We start from the raw sequence: 18,679 nt of genomic DNA on the forward strand, positions 1-18,679 counted from the left end.
CTGTCTCAGATACTCCACTTGATGTCTTTCTTGACTTCTCTTTTCTCCACCTCGGATAGTTTTCTATTTTTCTCCCTCACTGTTGACTTCTTCCTCTTTTTCTCCACTGTCAACAACATTTTCATCTTTCTCTTCTCCACTCACAGCTTCGTTCGCTCCTTCTTTGTCCTGAACATTGGCAGAAACTGCTTTGTTGTACCCTTCACGGTTCCGGGCTATTTCAATTGCTAAAAATTGAATCCTGTGGGCAAAGATAGTGTTTTCCTCAGTGTAGCCCTGGGAACAATCCAGTCGTAGCAAAGTACCATAGTTGAAGTCTTCTACACCCCCTTCAAACTTCAAACAGAATGGCCTCCACTTCTCTTTAGCTGATTCAGATTTGAGTTCTTCCGGGTCCAATACATCTATCTACCTTGAGGTTCCCAAAATTCTCCCGGAACTCAGAGTAAATTTGGTCATCTACTCTGGTGAGTTTCAGAAACTGTGGATCAACTGATGAAATAAGTTTGTAATAGACTTCAGCATGCTGCATTGCTCGTACAGCCCAAGCCATCTCAATATCAGGATTGTTGCCGTAGGACTCTGCTGGAAGAGAAAGAGCATGGGCCACCGATACCAGCTCCCCAGAAACCGGCTCAGCCATTCTGCTGGCAGCTTCCATGTTGCAGCGAGAATAGCAGAGAAAGTGTGGCTTTAACTTCCCGGAAGTGATTTTTTTTTCTTGTGTGTGTGTGTGTGTGTGTGTGTGTGTGTGTGTGTGAGAGAAAGAGAGAGAGAGAGAGAGAGGGAGAGAGAGAGGGAGAGAGGGAGGGAGGGAGGGAGGGGAAAAGAGAGAGAGAGAGAGAGAGAGAGAGAGCCTAAACTGAATATTTTAATATGGTTGTGGTCATATCAAGTTGCTAAGATAAAGAAAATACACAATATAAGCCGATGATTGAAGGAGCATTATGGGGTCTTTGGGACATGGCTCAGAGGTTAAAGGTGCTTGCTTTGAAAAGCTTACCAGCCTGGAGTTCAGTTACCCAGCAAGCCCACATAAAGCCAGACTGACATTCATTTGCAGTGGCAAGAGACCCTGGGGTGCTCCCTACCCCACCCATGTGCAAATAAATAAATAAAAATTTCAAAACATGGTTTCAAGGACTTTTGGGGTCTGGATACGACACTGTATACCTTTGTACATTAGTAGTGCAGAATTTAATTGCTCAGCAAGCATGAAGACAGTTGTTAATGTGCCCATATTAGAGATAAGGAAGCTGATGCTTGTGTTAAGGCACTTGCTCAAGGTCACGCAGTGGTCGTGGTGAAAGTATTTGATCTGAAGAAGTTTATTCCCACGACACCACACGCTGAACGTGGAATGGCATTTTTGTTCAACTCACGAACTCCCTTTCCCCCTGGGTATTAGCAGCTAGCTGCAGTAAGTAGACATGCAAACTCTATAGCAGGGAGCTAAGGCAGTGGGTTTTGAACTTCAGTTTGGTTAGGAGTTGCATGTGTTCCAATGCAGACTTCTCACTTCAGAAAGTGAGATTCAGAACCCAGAAGTGTACGTCTCTAGCAAGCATTCTCTGCATTTGCTACGGGTCCATGAACCACACTTCTCATATACAAGTTGGGAGAAACGTGATTCAGCCACAACCATTGAGAGATGAAGATTCTTTAAAATATCTTCTGCTCTCCTTTTCATGGCGTGGCATTTATTTTGGCTCATTACTTCAGAGGATTTCAGTCCATTTCAGTGGGAAAGGAGTGGGGGAGTGACTGGTCCGTGGCAGCATGTGGAGCAACAAGGGTGTTACATCTCAGCAGGAAGGAAGCTGAGAGCTAGACCCCAGAGACAAGGAGAGTATGACCTTCAAAGACCCACTCAGAGAGGCCTATGTTCCATAGTCTCCCAAAAGAGAGTCACCTGCTGGGCACAGAACACTCAAAACAGGAGCCTAGGGGGACATTTTGGATTCAATCCATAACGAAAAACACAGCCTTGCCTTGGCAGTGTTCTGCTGAATCAAAAATGGAAATGTTTGTGTTTCATAGTTATTGAAGTCTGTCTTACGGGATAAGTTCGATATTTGGATGGGTAAATGTCATTATTATTATTAATCAGTATTACTTTGATTAAGCGAATCAGATTAAAAAAAAAATATTCGCCCTGATTCTTGAACATGTGGATTAGAATGCTAGAATAATAAATGTTTGTGAGAGAATCCTTGGACAATTTGTACAGCAACAATGAATGACAAACTGGTGGGTACTTGAGGGAAGGGGAGTTGTAAGGAATGGAGCCCACCTATGTTTTCATCTTTTCCTTCTAGCTTCTCCTGTTTGGAGATGTCTCTTCCCTTGATGGGCACTTCAATTTAGTATTCTTTAATCCACAGAATCTGCTCTTAAGTGTCTCCTTCTTAGAAATATAATCCTTGGGCTGGATGGATGGCTTAGTGGTTAAGGCATTTGCCTGCAAAGCCAAAGGACCCAGGTTTAATTTCCCAGGACCCACATTAGCCAGATGCACAAGAGGTTGCACACATCTGGAGTTCGTTTACAATGGCTAGAGGCCCTGGTGCCCCCATTCTCTCTCTCTCTCTCTCTCTTGCTCCTTCTCTGTCAGATAAATAAAGTAAAATAAGATAAAATAAAGAAATATAATCCTCTTTTCTTCTGTGGCCCACTCTTTATTTTCCAAGGCCTGAGGCAAACATAAGGTGTTATGTAATTAGAGCACTTGGCAATGAGGTGTGAATGATTCATACCCCAGCAGGTGTCTATATTCCTTACATGTTGATTAGACCAGAAGCAACACCCTGTATTCACCAGCTTTTGTGGCTGGTGTATTACTGTGTCCTTTTGATGCCTGTCTATGCTAGCAAGTGAAACTGATAGCAAACACACCAACACACACCATCCCCTCAGCAAAAACATAGCAGCAGTGAACAGAACTCATTGGATCAGTTTCAATCTATAGTTTGGGGCATCATCTTAACTAAGTCTATGCATCTTGCATCATCTCTCTGTTTACATATCTCTTCATTTCCTAGCATAAAGTGAATTGCCTTCCAGAAAGATTTGCTCCATAGTTTGTTTTTTTTTTTTTTTTTTTTTTTTTGGTCAGTTGGAGGAAAGCGAGTATGGAACTTTCTAGTATGGAACAATGATGAACATCACTGCTGACCTTCTGAGATGGGTTTTGTGACATGGGGTGGGTCACAGACTCCGAAGCTATTTCCTAATCTACAAAAGTGCTCCAGTTTTGGAATTCAGTGGAGATCTTTCCTTATTCTCTTTGTTTTCTTTGAAGCCCATCCAAACTGAATAATGTCTTCTTTTTGGCATAGGAAGTGAACATTGTTGCAAAGGGTTAGACATGTAGGGCTGAGGCAAGTTGTTCTGAAGATTCAGTGAATATGTGGGGTTGGTGAGTGGATCCCCTTCAAGGGTCATGAGAAAAACTGAACATCAGTTGTCAAAATCCACAAAAGTGGGAACATAGTGTATCTTGTAGAAGTTTCAATTTGCATAAGTTTGTAGCAAACATAACCTTGGTTGCTCCACCTCAAAATTGTTAAGTGTTACATGAACAATATACAGCTACCAGTGAGACTCCTTCAGGAATGTCATTGGATATAGGTATCACATAAACATATATTGATCTCTTACCCATCTTCTCAGATGCTAAGGCAAAAGGTCAGTGTCAATGTGATTAGGCAGCCCCTGCACCTGTCTTTATTCAGTGTGAATTGGAAGAAATTTTTCCTATGCTTATAGATAGGCTAATCTCTTGGAAAGGATAGTTAAAAAATCTGTGAGGAGGTATGGAGGGATGGCTTAGCAGTTAAGGTGTTTGCCTGCAAAGTCAAAGGACCCAGGTTCGATTCCCCAGGACCCACGTAAGCCAGTTGCACAAGGGGGCACAGGCGTCTGGAGTTCTTTGCAGGGGCTGGAGCCCTGGTGCGCCCATTCTCTCTCTCTCTCTCTCTCTCTCTCTCTCTCTCTCTCATTCTCCCTCTTTCTTTCTGTCAAATAAATAAATGAATATAAAATATTTAAAAAATATGTGAGGATGCATAAGCTAGCATTAACTAATTTTAAAAAAAATCCACTCTAGGGGCCAGGGAGGTGGCTAAGCAGTTAAAGAGCCTTGCTTGCAAAGCCTGCCGGCCTGGGTTCTGTTCTCTGCACCCACATAAAGCCAGACACAGGTGATGTCTGCATCTGGAGTTTGTTTCTTGGGATATGGAAGCTTGTGGATGCACACAGACACACAATGTATAAAAATTAAAATTAAAATTAAAAATCAATTCTAGTTGGGCATGGAGGTCCAAGCCTTTAACCCCAGCACTCAGGAGGCAGAGGTAAGAGGATCACTGTGAGTTTGAGTCCACCCTGAGGCTGCATACTGAATTTCTGGTCAGCCTGGGCAACAGCAATACCCTACCTTGAAAAGAAAATGTCAATTCTAAATAACAAATTAGCTGCTTATAACAAGTAAGCAGGAACAATTTAAAACTAAGTTTCATCACATATTATACTTTCCTTTGTTACTTTTTAAAAATATTCTTAAAAAATTATTTATTTTACATATTTCAGAGAGAGAGAGAGAGAGAAGCAAATAGAGAGAGAATGGGTGTACCAGGGTCTCTAGCCACTGCAAATGAACTCCAGACGCATGTGCGCCTTGGCCATCTGTCTTACATGAGTCCTGGGGAATGGAACCTGAGTCCTTAGGTTTAGCAGGCACATGCCTTAACTTTAACGGTTAAGCCATCTCTCCAGCACCCCTTTTTTATTATTTTACACTTTAAAAATTTATTTAAGAAAACAAATAACTAATTATTTATATGCTAGAGAAAAAGCCACCTCTCCTCTCCCGTCATAACGGATCCAATACAAACACGGACATAATGAGCCAATTTTCTTGCTACGACCCAGTTCTCTAGTCTCTGTGTGGCTCCTTCCCAACCTCAGACTCTGCTGAGCTCTCCAGAGTGTCTCCTTCTCATGAAAAGGTAGCAGGCACTCTTCCCTATAGATGGGGAAGGACTACATGCGATTCCATCCACCCCCCTGGAAGGCCCTTAAAGGAAGGTTGGTTGAGCTCCAGATTCCTGGCACTGCAGAACTCCTGCAGAGAAGTGTCTTTGTGTTCTCTAAGGAATTGCTTTGTTCCCTTGGTTTCTTTGCATTTTCATTTCTTTGCTCGATTGTCTTTTCTATGTAGACCAGATACAACAGCACTGTGCCAGTTCTCAGTTTAGAGGTCACTGCCAAGGCTGTTTTGCAAAAGCAAGAAGATGCCAGGGAGATGGCTCAGTGGCTAACAGTGCTTGCTTGTGAGCCGAACAACCTGGGTTCAAGTCCCCAGTATGGATAGAAATCTAGAAGCAAAACTTATGTATGTGTCGAGAGTTTGTGGCCTGTTCAGATGGGGATGGACACACACACACACACACACACACACACACACACACAGAGAGAGAGAGAGAGAGAGAGAAAGCAAGACTAATGGGTACTTTGTTTCCTGGCCTTAAGCAACCTAGGAAGATAGAGAAAAAAAAAAAAAAAGAAGCTGGGAGTATTTCCATTCATGTGGTGTGAAAGGGTCCTCAGACCTGAGTACACTGTAATGCTATTGTGGCAGCCTGAATGAATGTCCCCCCAATAGAGTCAGGTGTTTATTAAAGCTTATAACTTAGATCTCTAGGCTGGCTGGAGGCAGTGTCTGTGTGAATGGATCCTGGGGTCAGGCCTACAGTGTATTTGGAGGCAGACCTGGAATTCCAGCTGAAGGTATGCAGAGTGTCTGAGCTCTGCCTGGGGTTCCTGGAGTGTGCTTGTTCATGGTGCTGGTGGTGACATTTTTCTCTGCATGGACCTCTGACAAGGGGGCCAGTTTCCTCCGCTCTTACAGAACTTCCCCTGGATCTGTAAGTTTCAGTAAAGCCTAGCCAAACCCATAAACTGTGCCTTGTTTGGGAAGATCATCCCAGCAGCATGAAGCTGTCCACTACAACGTTTACTCCTACAGTGACTGAAATTAGGTCACTAAAAGACAAAGGTCTCAGCCTGGGTCAAAAAAAAAAAAAAAAAAGTCAGAGTAAACATTCAGTTAAAGAAGTAGAGCTGGAGAGATGGTTTAGCAGTTAAGGCATTTGCCTGTGAAGCCAAGGGACCCAGGTTTGATTCTCCAGGACCCATGTAAGCCAGATGCACAAGGGGCACGGAGTTTGTGACATGCCCACTCTCTTTATATCTGTCTCTCTCTCTCTCTCCTTGCAAATAAATAAATAAAAATTTAAAGAAAGAAGTGGTTTGATTTCTGAGCTGAGCCCCTTTTCTTCTTGCTTCCCGACAAGAGAAAGCCTACCTTTGACCTGCCCGCTCTGAGTCTGAGCTGGGGTGTCAAGAGAACTCTTCGCCTCTCATTAGGCTCCATTACTGCTGTCTGTCAAGGCTTTGTCACGTCCCTTTTCTCTTCAGGGAAGTAAGGTCTTCCACTCCTGCTCACGTCACCCCTGCTCCGGCAGCACAAATGCTAAAGGTGGGCAAGGATCAGGACACCATCGCTCCTGTTGTCCCTGACTGGGGACAGTTAGTGGAGTGAGTCTGACTTCCCGGGGGCAGTTGGCAGAGGGTAGCACCCACCTCTAATTGTTTGGATTGAGGGCTCTGATTGACAGAGCACTGTAAGGCTAGAGCCCAAGACGGCCCCCGGCAGCTCTGATTTTAGTGACAGAAGGCTGGGGTTTGGGGCTCCCCAGAAGGGCCAAGCTGACCCGTTGGTCTTCATGAGTCTCAGTGACATCCAAACTGCTAGAGTCAAAAGCACAGGTGATTCTGCTCACAGGAAAATTGTAGTCAGAGCTCTGAGTAACAGTGTGAACGACTCAAAGGCTTCTCTGCCAATCAGGTCTACACCAAATAGGGAAAATGTTAGTACTTTCACTTTTTTGTTTGCTTGTTTGTTGTTTGAGGTAGGGTCGCAGTCTAGCCCAGGCTGACCTGGAATTCACTATGGAGTCTCAGGGTGGCTTTGAACTCACGGAGATCCTCCTACCTCTGCCTCACGAGTGCTGGGATGAAAGGCATGGGCCACCACGCCCAGTTTAGTACTTTCACTTTTACAATACATTACTCATTGTTGAACAAGAGTATTAAAATAGAATTATGATTACGCTTTTATTTTGCTGTGACTTCAGGATAATTTAGCTCCCATTAACAACTAAATCATTAAAGAATTTAGTGAAGTTGTCAGAGTGTAGACAACACTAAAATAATTTTTAGACTTGTGCATTTTGTTTCAACATCATTTTGCTAACTAAATTATAAATCAAGAGTGATTGTTTAGACTAAAATTGCTAACACCGCATCTTTTTCCCTCTTTAAACATAAGTATTTGGAGGACAATTTGATGGGCACACCTATTCATTTAGTTAAACAACAGTGGTAACTTCACCCTACGGTCTATGACCTCCAGCTATGGGCTTTAGGTTAGGTTTTCAGTACTAAGCATGAATTCCCTCCTGCTAAGTGGACCTCATGTCCAATCAGAGAGCAGTTAGTTACCCTCATAACACTCATGCCACTATTATACCAGTGGATGCATCTTGCCTGACTAGCTGGTCCATTACTAGTTAAGACTGTTGATGACATTTGTCCCTCAGCTCAAGCAAGCTACATACCACTTTCTAGCACTGTGACAGCTAGTCTACAGGAAGAAGGCTTTTAGCTTAGTTCTAACTTGATTTCTTATGGTCCTGTAACTGAAGGCTATGGTATCTTTAGCATAAGAACACATCTTGATGACAGGATACAATCATATTTGAAACATCTGTCACTTAATAAAGTGGTGTTTATTTCATCACAGAATGGATTTACATCATCTTTCTGCTATTTCTGGACATGTTATTAATATAGATAATCAAATCAAAGTACAAAAGAAAGGTGGCTTTTATATGCCAACTGATTTTAGATTGACCACAAGAACCCACATTTCTAGAGTCATCTCTCAAAAGATCTCTGACTTAACTGTGTGTGTCTCTCCATTGTCAGAGTTACTTAAGTTCCTGCCTTTTCCTCCTTACTTTTACAACAAAATATGACTTCATTATGACCTACTTTTCTACTCCTGCTACAGATGATATGCAAATCTACTTTTCATTTTCAACCGCATAGTTGTTATCTTTATTATTGGCCATTTTTTAATTAAAGTGTTTTTTTGATAACAAGCCAGACTGCACACCAAGCACTGCTTAATATGATTTTTAAATATCAACTCCAATAACTCTATGAGACAGGTGTTGGTGTTGCCCACATTCCAGCATGAGGAAGTCCAAGGATAAAAGGTAGAACTAGAGCTGGAGGGATGGCTTAGTGGTTAAGGCATTTGCCTGCAAAGAAAAGGACCCATGTTTGATTCCCTAGGACCCACGTTAGCCAGATGCACAAGGGGGCACACGTGTTTGCAGTTCGTTTGTAGTGGCTGGAGGCCCTGGTGCGCCCATTCTCTCTCTCTCTCTCCTCTCCCTCTTTCTCTGTTAAATAAATAAAATTAAATTTAAAACAGCTAGAACTAAATAGACCCAGACTGTTAGGATGCCTGAGACATGTTATACCACAGAACTTTCTACGTTGTGTGATCCATGAACTAATTTCTAAGCTTGAGCGTACACTACAATCACTGGAGAGACCTTTCAAGGTGGATTTTTGAGCTGCTGTTGTAGCCTGGTTTGGGGCTGAGAATTTCTCTAAGTTCCTGAATGATACTGACTCAACAGATCTTAGCTCTGTAAACCACTGCTAAACTAACATTAATGTGTGTTCTTCTTCTTTATAATAACTGAAAATAAAGGCTTTCAAGAATAAGAGGGTTTTTATTTTGTAGTTCAAAGTCTCTTTTTGATTGAGAATTGTCCTGGGAAATTATATTGGTTAATCTTGGCTCAACTTGTTTGGAACTAAAATCAGCTAGGAGATATTGGTCTGGGTATGTTCTGAGGAAGCTTCTAGATTAGGTTAATTGTGGTAGGAAGATCCACATGGGCTGGGGTCCTGGACTGAATGAATGCAAGGAAAGTGAGCTGACCCCAGCATTTAATCCTCCCTGCTTCCTGGCTGTGTACTCAATGTGGCCAGCTGCCTCATACTTCTGCCACGATGCCTCCTGCTAAGATATAAGCCAAAATAAACCCTTTATTTCGTAAGTTACATTTTTCAGAGTATTTTGTCAACAGATATGAGAGAAGTAACAAATACGTATATATTATCTCATTGTTTTAATCTCCACTTTGTAAATAATTATTTATTTGAGCATGCACGTGTGTGTGTGTGTGTGTGTGTGTGGTGTGTGTGTGTGTGTATGTGCACATGTGTGTGTGGGCTGGGCATACTGGGGCCTCTAACTGCTGCAAACAGTCATCTGTCTGGCTTTCCCCGGGTGGCTGTGAAATTGAACACAGACCTGCAGGTTTTCCAACTAAGCATAGCTAACAACTTAATCTCTATTTTCAACATGAATAACATGTCATGTGTTTTAAAATCCACTTAATAAATTTCCAGGTCATATTTAACAATGCAATCAGGGCTTAAGGTTATTCTCAATGTCTCTATTTAAATACTTAATATTTTTTGGAAAATATTTTTTCAAATATACTACTTGGCTTTATATTTACAATATGCTGGGTATGACTTTTTAGATTTTTATGCAGATAAATGAACCCCTCTTCTGTGACTTTTAGACTGGAAATATGTGTCTTCACACGGGAGGTGGAGGTTCTCATATTTGGGGTAGTTGCCATAGTTATTTCATTTACTTTAACTCCCCCAGCCATTTGGGATTAAATTTGTTGAAAAGTGAGGCCCTAAATGGATTTTTTCTAGTCTAAATTGTCTGCTACATGTTTCCAAGCCATTCATTAAGTCATCCTGTCTTGTTTAGGGAGAGCCAGCTCTCTCTGGATTTGTGTTCTGTGGTGTGTGCCTTCTTTGGCATCCACAGTGATGAGTCATTTAGCTTTTCATTGTGTTTCAGTACCTGATGGGACAAGCCTTGCCTTCCCATCCCATTCTTTTTCTTTTTTCATATCTGAAATGATCCTCATGAGGGAACCAGACCTCCCATGTTTGTTTTATGAAGCACCCAAGAAGCTCTTTTTGGTTTCAAAGATCACAGTTTTTCTAGGATTTTTCACAAACCTCAGTAAATGCTCACTCACCCCATGGTAATTTGTTGGCACTCACATCATGAGAGAATGTGAGGCCAAAGTCGTTGTGACATGGAAGCATTCTTCTGTCCTCTTACTGTTCTTTGCTGCCTTTGCTTCAGCAGGTGGTGGGAGGGATCCATGGCAAGATGGGGACAGCAACTCAAGAAGCGTCCGAGTGGTTTGTTCTGGGCAGCTGCTCCTCTACAGGCTTGCGGAGCAATCCGCTCATGAAGATCTCTTCTGCTATGGGAATTGTGATAGTTGCAATGGTCATAGGTCAGGAAAACAATGAACAACTTCATATCACTGTGAAAAGTACCTGTTTCATTAGAGTTAGCATGATTTAAAATTACTGTTTTAAAAGATACACACACACACACACACACACACATATGAGAGAGAAAAGTGAGTGAGTGTACAAGGGACTTTGGCTAGTACAAATAAACTCCAGACACATGCACCACTTTGTGCATCTGGCTTTACAGAAAAAGTAAATTCAATTCCTAGGAGTGAATAGGTTAAGATATTGTAATACGCACGCGTGAGCACGTGCTCTCTCTCTCTCTCTCTCTCTCTCTCTCACTCACACACACACACACACACACACATGCTCACTCATACATACTGGAATGTTTTTCAACTTTCATAGAGGACATCCAGCTATATTTGACAGCAGGGATGAACCTGGAGACATGATGCTAAGTGACACATCCTCATATAGGAAGAAAACTGCAGCATACCATAAACCAGTAGAATCAAACAACCAGTGAAATGCTCAGATGCTGTGGAAGAGTGGCCAGTGGACACACGGCAAAGGGCAGGACAGGGAGACACAGGCTGTAACTATGTAGGACAGTAGTACAAAAAAAAAAAAAATTCCAAACCGGGCGTGGTGGCGCACACCTTTAATCCCAGCACTCGGGAGGCAGAGGTAGGAGGACTGCCGTGAGTTCGAGGCCACCCTGAGACTCCATAGTGAATTCCAGGTCATCTTGGGCTAGAGTGAGACCCTACCTCAAAAAAGCAAAAAAAAAAAAAAAAAAAGAGAGAGAGAGAAAAAAAATTCTAGTGATCTAAGGTTCAGTATAGGAGTGTCAGTAACAGTATTATAAATTAAGCTGAATTTTTTTGTTCTGAGTAGATTTCACAGGCATTACCGCTGTCAGACTATGTGATCACTTTACATTGTCAGTATGTTTATATCTTAGACATATAAAATAGGCAATGTTGGGTTGGAGAGATGACTTAGCAGATAAGCGCTTGCCTGTGAAGCCTTAGGACCCTGGAATCGAGGCTCGATTCCCCAGGACCCACGTTAGCCAGAAGCACAAAGGGGCGCACGCGTCTGGAGATCGTTTGCAGTGGCTGGAGCCCTGGTGCGCCCATTCTCTCTCTCTCTCTGTACCTCTTTCTCTCTCTGTCACTCTCAAATAAATAAAAATAATCAAAAACATAGGCCATGTTTCTGAGATGCTAAAAAAATACTTTGCAGGGGCACAAAAACACAGTTTGTGGAGGTTTTTGCTGTCACTGACTGTAGCCTGAAAAGCGGGGCTGCCTCCCATGTCTGCCACTGTTGGTGAGACTCATCTTCCCCAGAGGCTGCCACGACCCCTTGCTGGCTGCTCTTCTGTGGGTTATCTTCCTGCCTGATGCCCATTTGGCATCTGCCTCCTGGATGATTTCACTCAGCCATGCCCTACGGGCACTGTGAACCTCAGATTCGCTGCCAAAATGCCATTTCAACTATGCTTTTATTTCGTTTGAAAGGTGAGGGGGTTGTGCTAAAATTACCTCCGAATCTATATTTTCCTGCTCTGGAATCTTCCCCGGGTCTTCTCCGCACCTCCTTCCTGAACCACGTCCTTGCCGCTGCTATTTCGTAAGCGGTTATTTTCTCTTGGCGTTGGTATTGTTTCTTCCTGAAGAGAAAAAGAAACGTCGCCCTTGAAGGAGCAACCCAACAATAAAAGCAAAGGGCCTGGTGGCTGCTTACACTGCTTTGAGACAAGCAGACAGGTTATAAATTGCATACACCGGGGGCCTTCATTTTACCCCATGTCTTCCTACCTTGTCTTTTGCTCTTGTCTCTATGGGTCGAGATGCCTGACTTGACAATTCCTCCAACAATGGTCAACCCTGAAGGCAAGACAGGAATGAAGTAGGGCCGCTGCTAGTTCCTATTTCTCCCCCTCCCAGGACTGGCCCACTCCACACTTACAGGGAGGGCTGTCAGAGGAAAAACACTTTGTGAGGATGTTTGAAGATGTAGGCTTTTTAATGGTGTTAGGTCCGGATTTGGTGTGTCTTCCCTTCTCCCCTTACTCCTGCATCCCCCCTCACCTGAAATCTCCAGTATGTCTAGCCAGTGCCTTGCATGCAATGTACAACAAGCATTGCTTAAGTTGTTTACAAACTGGGGTCCTCTTTTAGGACTCCAAACCCTTCTGAAGGTAACTTTTTTTTCTGCTCACAATCTTCTCCTTCAAGTAGCTGATTACCAACTGGAAATAATGCCAAGTCACTGGAAAACATCTCTCCTCTGTTCTTCTTTCAGCTTCATGGAAATGTGCTCTGCATCTGTTACTTTCACACTATTAGGACAAAACACCCGACCAGCAGCGGTCTGTGGGCTCATTCTGGTCCACAGTTTTGAGACAAGTCCATCCTGGCAGAGAAATTATGGCAGGAGCAGACAACGGGCTGTCCCATCTTCACATCAGCAGGGAGGCACTAGAGAGCACAAACTGGCAAGTGGGGCTGGACTATAAAATGTCAAGGCTCATCTCCAGTGACGTGCTTCCTCCAGCAAGACTCCACTTCCTAAAGGCTTCCCCGCTTTCCTAAACTGCCCCATCAGCTGGGGATCAAAAACATGAGCTTTTGGAGGATGCTTTATATTCACAATATCATATGCTCATGAGGGGGCTTTTGAATATGGGGAGATGTAAAGTTCAGCAGCCTTTGACTCTGTTAAATCTTCAGTGTGGGCTGGAGAGATGGCTTAGTGGCTAAAGTGCTTGCCTGCAGAGCCAAAGGACCATGGTTCAATTCCTCAGGACCCATGTAAGCCAGATGTACAAGGTGGTGCATGCATCTGGAGTTCATTTGCAGTGCCCTGGTGTGCCCATTCTCTCTCTCTCTCTGTCTATCTCTTTTTCCAATAAATAAATAAAAATAAACTATAAAAAAAACCCTTCATTGCATACAGGTGAAACCATGAGGAGTCATTAAGTTGAAGATCCATTGCTAAAAAGTGATATTGGGCTGGAGAGATGCCTTAGCAGTTAAGGCATCTGCCTGCCAAGGCTGAGGACCCATGTTCAACTCTCCAGATCCCACATAAGACAGACATCCAAGGTGATGCAAGCGCCCAAGGTACCATATGCGTATAAGGTAGTTCACATGTGTGGAGTTCAATTATAGTGGCAGGAGATCTTGGCATACCAATTCTCTTTTTCTCTTGCTCTCTTGCATTTAAAAAAAGTTAGTTTGTTGGGCTTGCCTCAAAAATAAGAAAGAAAGAAAGAAAGAAAGAAAGAAAGAAAGAAAGAAAGAAAGAAAGAAAGAAAGAAAGAAAGAAGGAAGGAAGGAGAGACAGAGAGAAAAAAATAGTGATATTGTTTGGGGACAGTCTTAGCAAGTATGCAGCTTAAAATAACCCCTGGGATGAACACAAAAGAATCTTTCACTGGCTTTATGGATGTATTTATATTTTATTCATTTATTCATGAGCAGAGAGAGAGAATGAATGGCATATGAGGGTCTCTTGGCTATGAACTCCAAATATATGCACCACTTTGTGCATCTGGCTTTTTTTTTTTAATTTGAGAGTGACAGAGAGAAGGAGGCAGATAGATAGAGAATGGGCATGCCAGGGCCTCCAGCTACTGCAAATGAACTCCAGATGCATGCACCACCTTGTATATCTGGCTTATGTGGGTCCTGAAGAATCAAGTCTTGAACTGGGGTCCTTAGGCTTCACAGGCAAGTGCTTAACTGCTAAGCCATCTCTCCAGCCCTGTGCATCTGGCTTCATCTGAGTACTGGGAGATTGAGTCTGGCCTGAGAGATTTTGCAAGCAAGTGCCTTTAACCACTGAACTATCTCCCCAGCCCTAAATGGCTTTAAATTGCTACCCAGCAATACTACAGAAGAAATGGCTACTCCTTAGGAATGAATAGTAGATGTGATGCCTGGTTCTTAAGGTTTCAGGAAGAGCTTATTTATAAAAGAATTGATTTAGTTGCTCTAAACATATAAATATAAATGAAAGCTGGTGGTTCAGATTTGTGCAATAAATGTCTTCTGGGATGTCTAAACTGTACACGAAACCCTAGTTTGTCAAATTAGGAAGCGAGTATAGGACAGAGAAGCATGTCAGTAAAGGATCTGGCTTTTTCCAGCTTGTAGAAGTGACTCAGCTTGCCTGCCTTTGTCAGGTGCATATTCCACTAATAAGATTAGAGAAAGAAATGGCTGGTTCTCTTCCATGGACACAGATTGTTGTCATGTTTAAATGACTATGATTAAAATCTAGCATAACCATGACTCACACTGGCTGATAACAAATGCAATGTGGTAGGTTTTGGATAAAGCATTTCTATAAATGTCAAATGAATCTCTGAAGTGATTCTGTGAGATTTGCGATATTATTTACACCTCTGTGTTACAAATGGGTAAACTGAGGCACAGAGTAGTCAAGTCAACTTTGTAAAGCCCCACAGTAAATGGCTGTGCCATGATTTCAAATTGTGTCTATGATATTCCCAAAGCACAGACCTATGCCTGAGGAAATTGATTTCTTTCTGTCTTTTCTATAATTCATAAGATTAGTTAGCATTATTGACTGGAAAAATTAGGGGGGGGGAGCTAACAAGTTTCACTTAACAATAAATATTCATCACCATGAATAGGAAAGAAAACCAAATTGAATTCATCTAATTTTATTTGGCATCACATGAACAGGCACAGCAGTGGCTCTCACTGATGTGTTCTGCATTGAAATTTCAAAGCAAGGAATTAGTTTACCTGAGGTCTGGAAATAACAACAAATCTGGAAGGATCTCTTATCTGGAAGTCTATTCTTTTTTACTTTATTTTGTATTATTATTTATTTATTGAAAGAGACAGAGGCAAAGAGAGAGAGAGAGAGAGAGAGAGAGAGAGAGAGAGAGAGAGAGAATGGGCGCGCCAGGGCCTCCAGCTGCTGCAAATGAACTTCACATGTGTGCACCCCCTTGTACATCTGGCTTATGTGGGACCTGGAGAATTGAACCTGAGTCTTTTGGCTTTGCAGGCAAGCACCTTAACTGCTAAGCCATTTCTCCAGCCCTGGAAGTCTTTTCTTAAATTGTCTTGTGCAGTGTAGTGTAGAACTTTTAGAATGACTCCTTGAGCATTCATCCACCAGATGTTTGTCTTTTGTATGGGTTTTTTTTACTTAACTGTTATTTTATATTCTTAAAAATGTAAAACCTCTCAGCTGGGCATGATGGTTCACGCCTTTAATCCCAGCACTCAGGAGGCAGAGGTAGGTTGATCGCTGTGAGTTTGAGGCCACCCTGAGACTACATAGTGAGTTCCAGGTCAGCCTGGACTAGAGTGAGACCCTACCTTGGAAAACCAAAAAAAAAAAAAAAAAAGTAAAACCTCTCTAATATTGCTTTTGTATTTTTTAAAATGTGTGATTTCCCTTGGCTCCTAGAAAGTGCATTTCTACTATGGTAACTATAATTTTTTGTTGTTGTTCATTTTTATTTATTTATTTGTGAGTAAGAGAGAGAGAAAGAGAAAGAGGCAGATGGAGAGAGAGAGAGAATGGGCGCACCAGGGCCTCCAGCCACTGCAAACGAACTCCAGACGTGTGCACCCCTTGTGCATCTGGCTAACGTGGGTCCTGGGGAATTGAGCCTTGAGCCAGGGTCCTTAGGCTTCACAGGCAAGCGCTTAACCGCTAAGCCATCTCTCCAGCCCTGGTAATTATAGTTTTTCAAGTGTGTGTGTATTAAGCATTTGGGGAAATTCTTAGCAAGTTTAGTTAACAAATTAAATATAAAATTATATCTTCTGTAAATGTAAATAAATTAAATGATGTTTGTTGTTTGTTACTAATTCATTATTATGACATAATATCGGTTGACAAAAGATTCACTTAGTTTCTCCTCTCATATTCCAAATTTAAAAACTGAAATATTTTAAAATATTTTATTTATCCACTTAAGAGATAGAGAGGCATATAGAGAAATTTAAAACATTTTTCTAAACTTACATTTCTGGGACTTTTTAAAAGTGGTGATTTGATCCAGGTACGCACTGTGAAAGGACTGCCCTAACAAATTAACACTCACATCTTTTACTTAATCATTGACTTTTGTGATGCTGAGAGCTGAACCCAGGGCCTCATATTTGCCAGGCACAGTCTCTGATACTGAGGACAGCTCGCATCACAACACTCAGATCTTAACTTGAAAGTGCCCGAGTTACTGAATACCAAGTGGAAAATGTGTCTTTGTTTTCTCCCACTGAAAATGCATTCGAAGCACTTTTTGTAAATCAATGTTCAAAGTGTTTCTGTCTCAAAGCTGGCACCAGGAGCTGCACATTTGTTCGGTTCGCAGGGGGTAAGGCTGAGGAATGAGAGAGGAATAGAATGCCTTCACCGGAGTGTTGCTATAGTGATAATTTAAGGAGATTGCTGCTAAGAGAACGTGAACTTCCCTTAGTGAAAGCTGTGTTTGCTTTAGATACTGATCGAATTAAGACAACTTTAAAAGTCAGCACAATAGGTGAGGTATGATAAAAGCAAACTACAAGACTCCAGGAGCGATAAAAGGTACATTTTACTGTTTTTGTGTGTGTGAATATTTGTTTTTTTTTAAATACTATAACTCCTGTCGCAATTGTAATAATAATAATGGTAGTTGTAGTAGTAATAATAATAAATAATGGTAAGAGTGAATGCATGGAGTAGACTTAAAAATAGCTCTGAAAGTTTAATTTTTTTCTATTGTACCTGACCATAAAATGAAGGGAAATGAAGTGTGTAATACTGATTTATACTTATGGTTTTAGAAAACTCAAAGCAAACACATATAGACAGAACCTGAATAGTGAAAAGTTTGATGTGTCAGACATAGGTATTCTTAAAAAATAGTATTGACAACTTAAGGCATCTGTAAATAAGGGTTGCCCTACTTGACAGAGCTGAATATATTCTTCAATGGTCACTGTTGATACCCCACTCTCGGAAAAATCATCATCTGTGAATGATTTAATTTTATTTTTATTTCTTGTACTATGACTTAAAGTCTCATGTTTAAGTATGTTGACGTATGTCAAGCCTTTACACCAAATGTAACCTCATCTTTTATTTTATTCTTCTTAGAAACTTTTTCTAGATTTATTGAAATGCAACTGGTGAATTTTATACATATATACATACATAGATATCTATATATAGATGATGTAGGTATAGATATAATTTTAAGGTACGTGGCTTGATGTTCATGTTCTTCTGTCATCAGAATGATAGAATTGTCTCTCCTTTTTGATCTGAACAGTATTGCATATTATCAATTCTCTATCATCTATGTGTCTATCTTATTTTTTTTATTTATCCACTGATAGACACACTGATTTCTTAACAATTGTGAAAAATCCTGCAATGAACATGGGAGTGCAGACATCTCTTTAGTTTCCTGATTTCACATTCTTGGTTTATATCTCTAAAACTGAGATTGCTTAATCATATGGAAGTTTTAAAAAATTGTATGAGGACCCTCCACACTGTTTTCTTTATAAGTGACGGCTGCAGTGATTCAAATTCCCACTAACAAAAGGACAGGCGTTGCTTTTTCTCTGCACACCCTTGTCTCTGTATAGTTTCAACACTTATCTTTTGTCATTTAGGCCATGGTTATCCAATATGTGTGAGGTTGACATCTCACTGTGGTTTTGACTTGCCTTCTCTGATGATTTATGACGCTAGGAATTTCTCATCTACTTTCAGTGTCTTAAGTCACACCTGTGCAAGTTCTTCGTCTCATGTAAACCAGGTCACAAGTGTGCTTGGGCTTGAGTTGTCTGTGTGCTTTGCACATCTTAGAAATTCACCCTGAGCAGTTGTAGAGTGACGCCTCGCTCTGTGGATTAACTCACTTTGGTGTGCAGAAGCTGTGACTCTCTGGTTTGATGTAATTCTACTTTTTTTTTGTTTTGGCTTTTGTTGTCCGTACTCCTATGGTGGTATTCAGATGATTAGTCCCTGAACCAGTGTCCAGCAGCTGTTCCCAAGTGTTTGCCTAGTAGTTTTATGGCTTTAGGACTTATATTAAAATCTCTATTCCATTTAGAATGTCTAATGTAAGGAACAGATCTAATTCTATTTTTTTTTCCTGCATGGATATCTGGTTTTTTTTTTTGTTTTTTTTTTTTGTTGTTTTTTGTTTTTTGTTTTTTCCAGCACCTTTTTA

The 18,679-nt window shown here is 41.4% G+C and overlaps 1 protein-coding gene and 1 pseudogene across 1 annotated transcript in view; one reads left to right on the forward strand and one right to left on the reverse strand.

The window, feature by feature from the left end:
- The window catches only part of LOC101612525 (nesprin-1-like), a 183,927-nt gene that overhangs the window by 51,738 nt on the left and 113,510 nt on the right, over positions 1-18,679 (forward strand). The gene's annotated exons all lie outside the window — the stretch shown is intronic.
- On the reverse strand, positions 28-738 carry LOC101608647 (annotated as a pseudogene).

This window comes from Jaculus jaculus, chromosome 9 (assembly GCF_020740685.1).
Source record: "Jaculus jaculus isolate mJacJac1 chromosome 9, mJacJac1.mat.Y.cur, whole genome shotgun sequence".
NCBI classification, from domain to species: Eukaryota; Metazoa; Chordata; class Mammalia; order Rodentia; family Dipodidae; genus Jaculus; species Jaculus jaculus.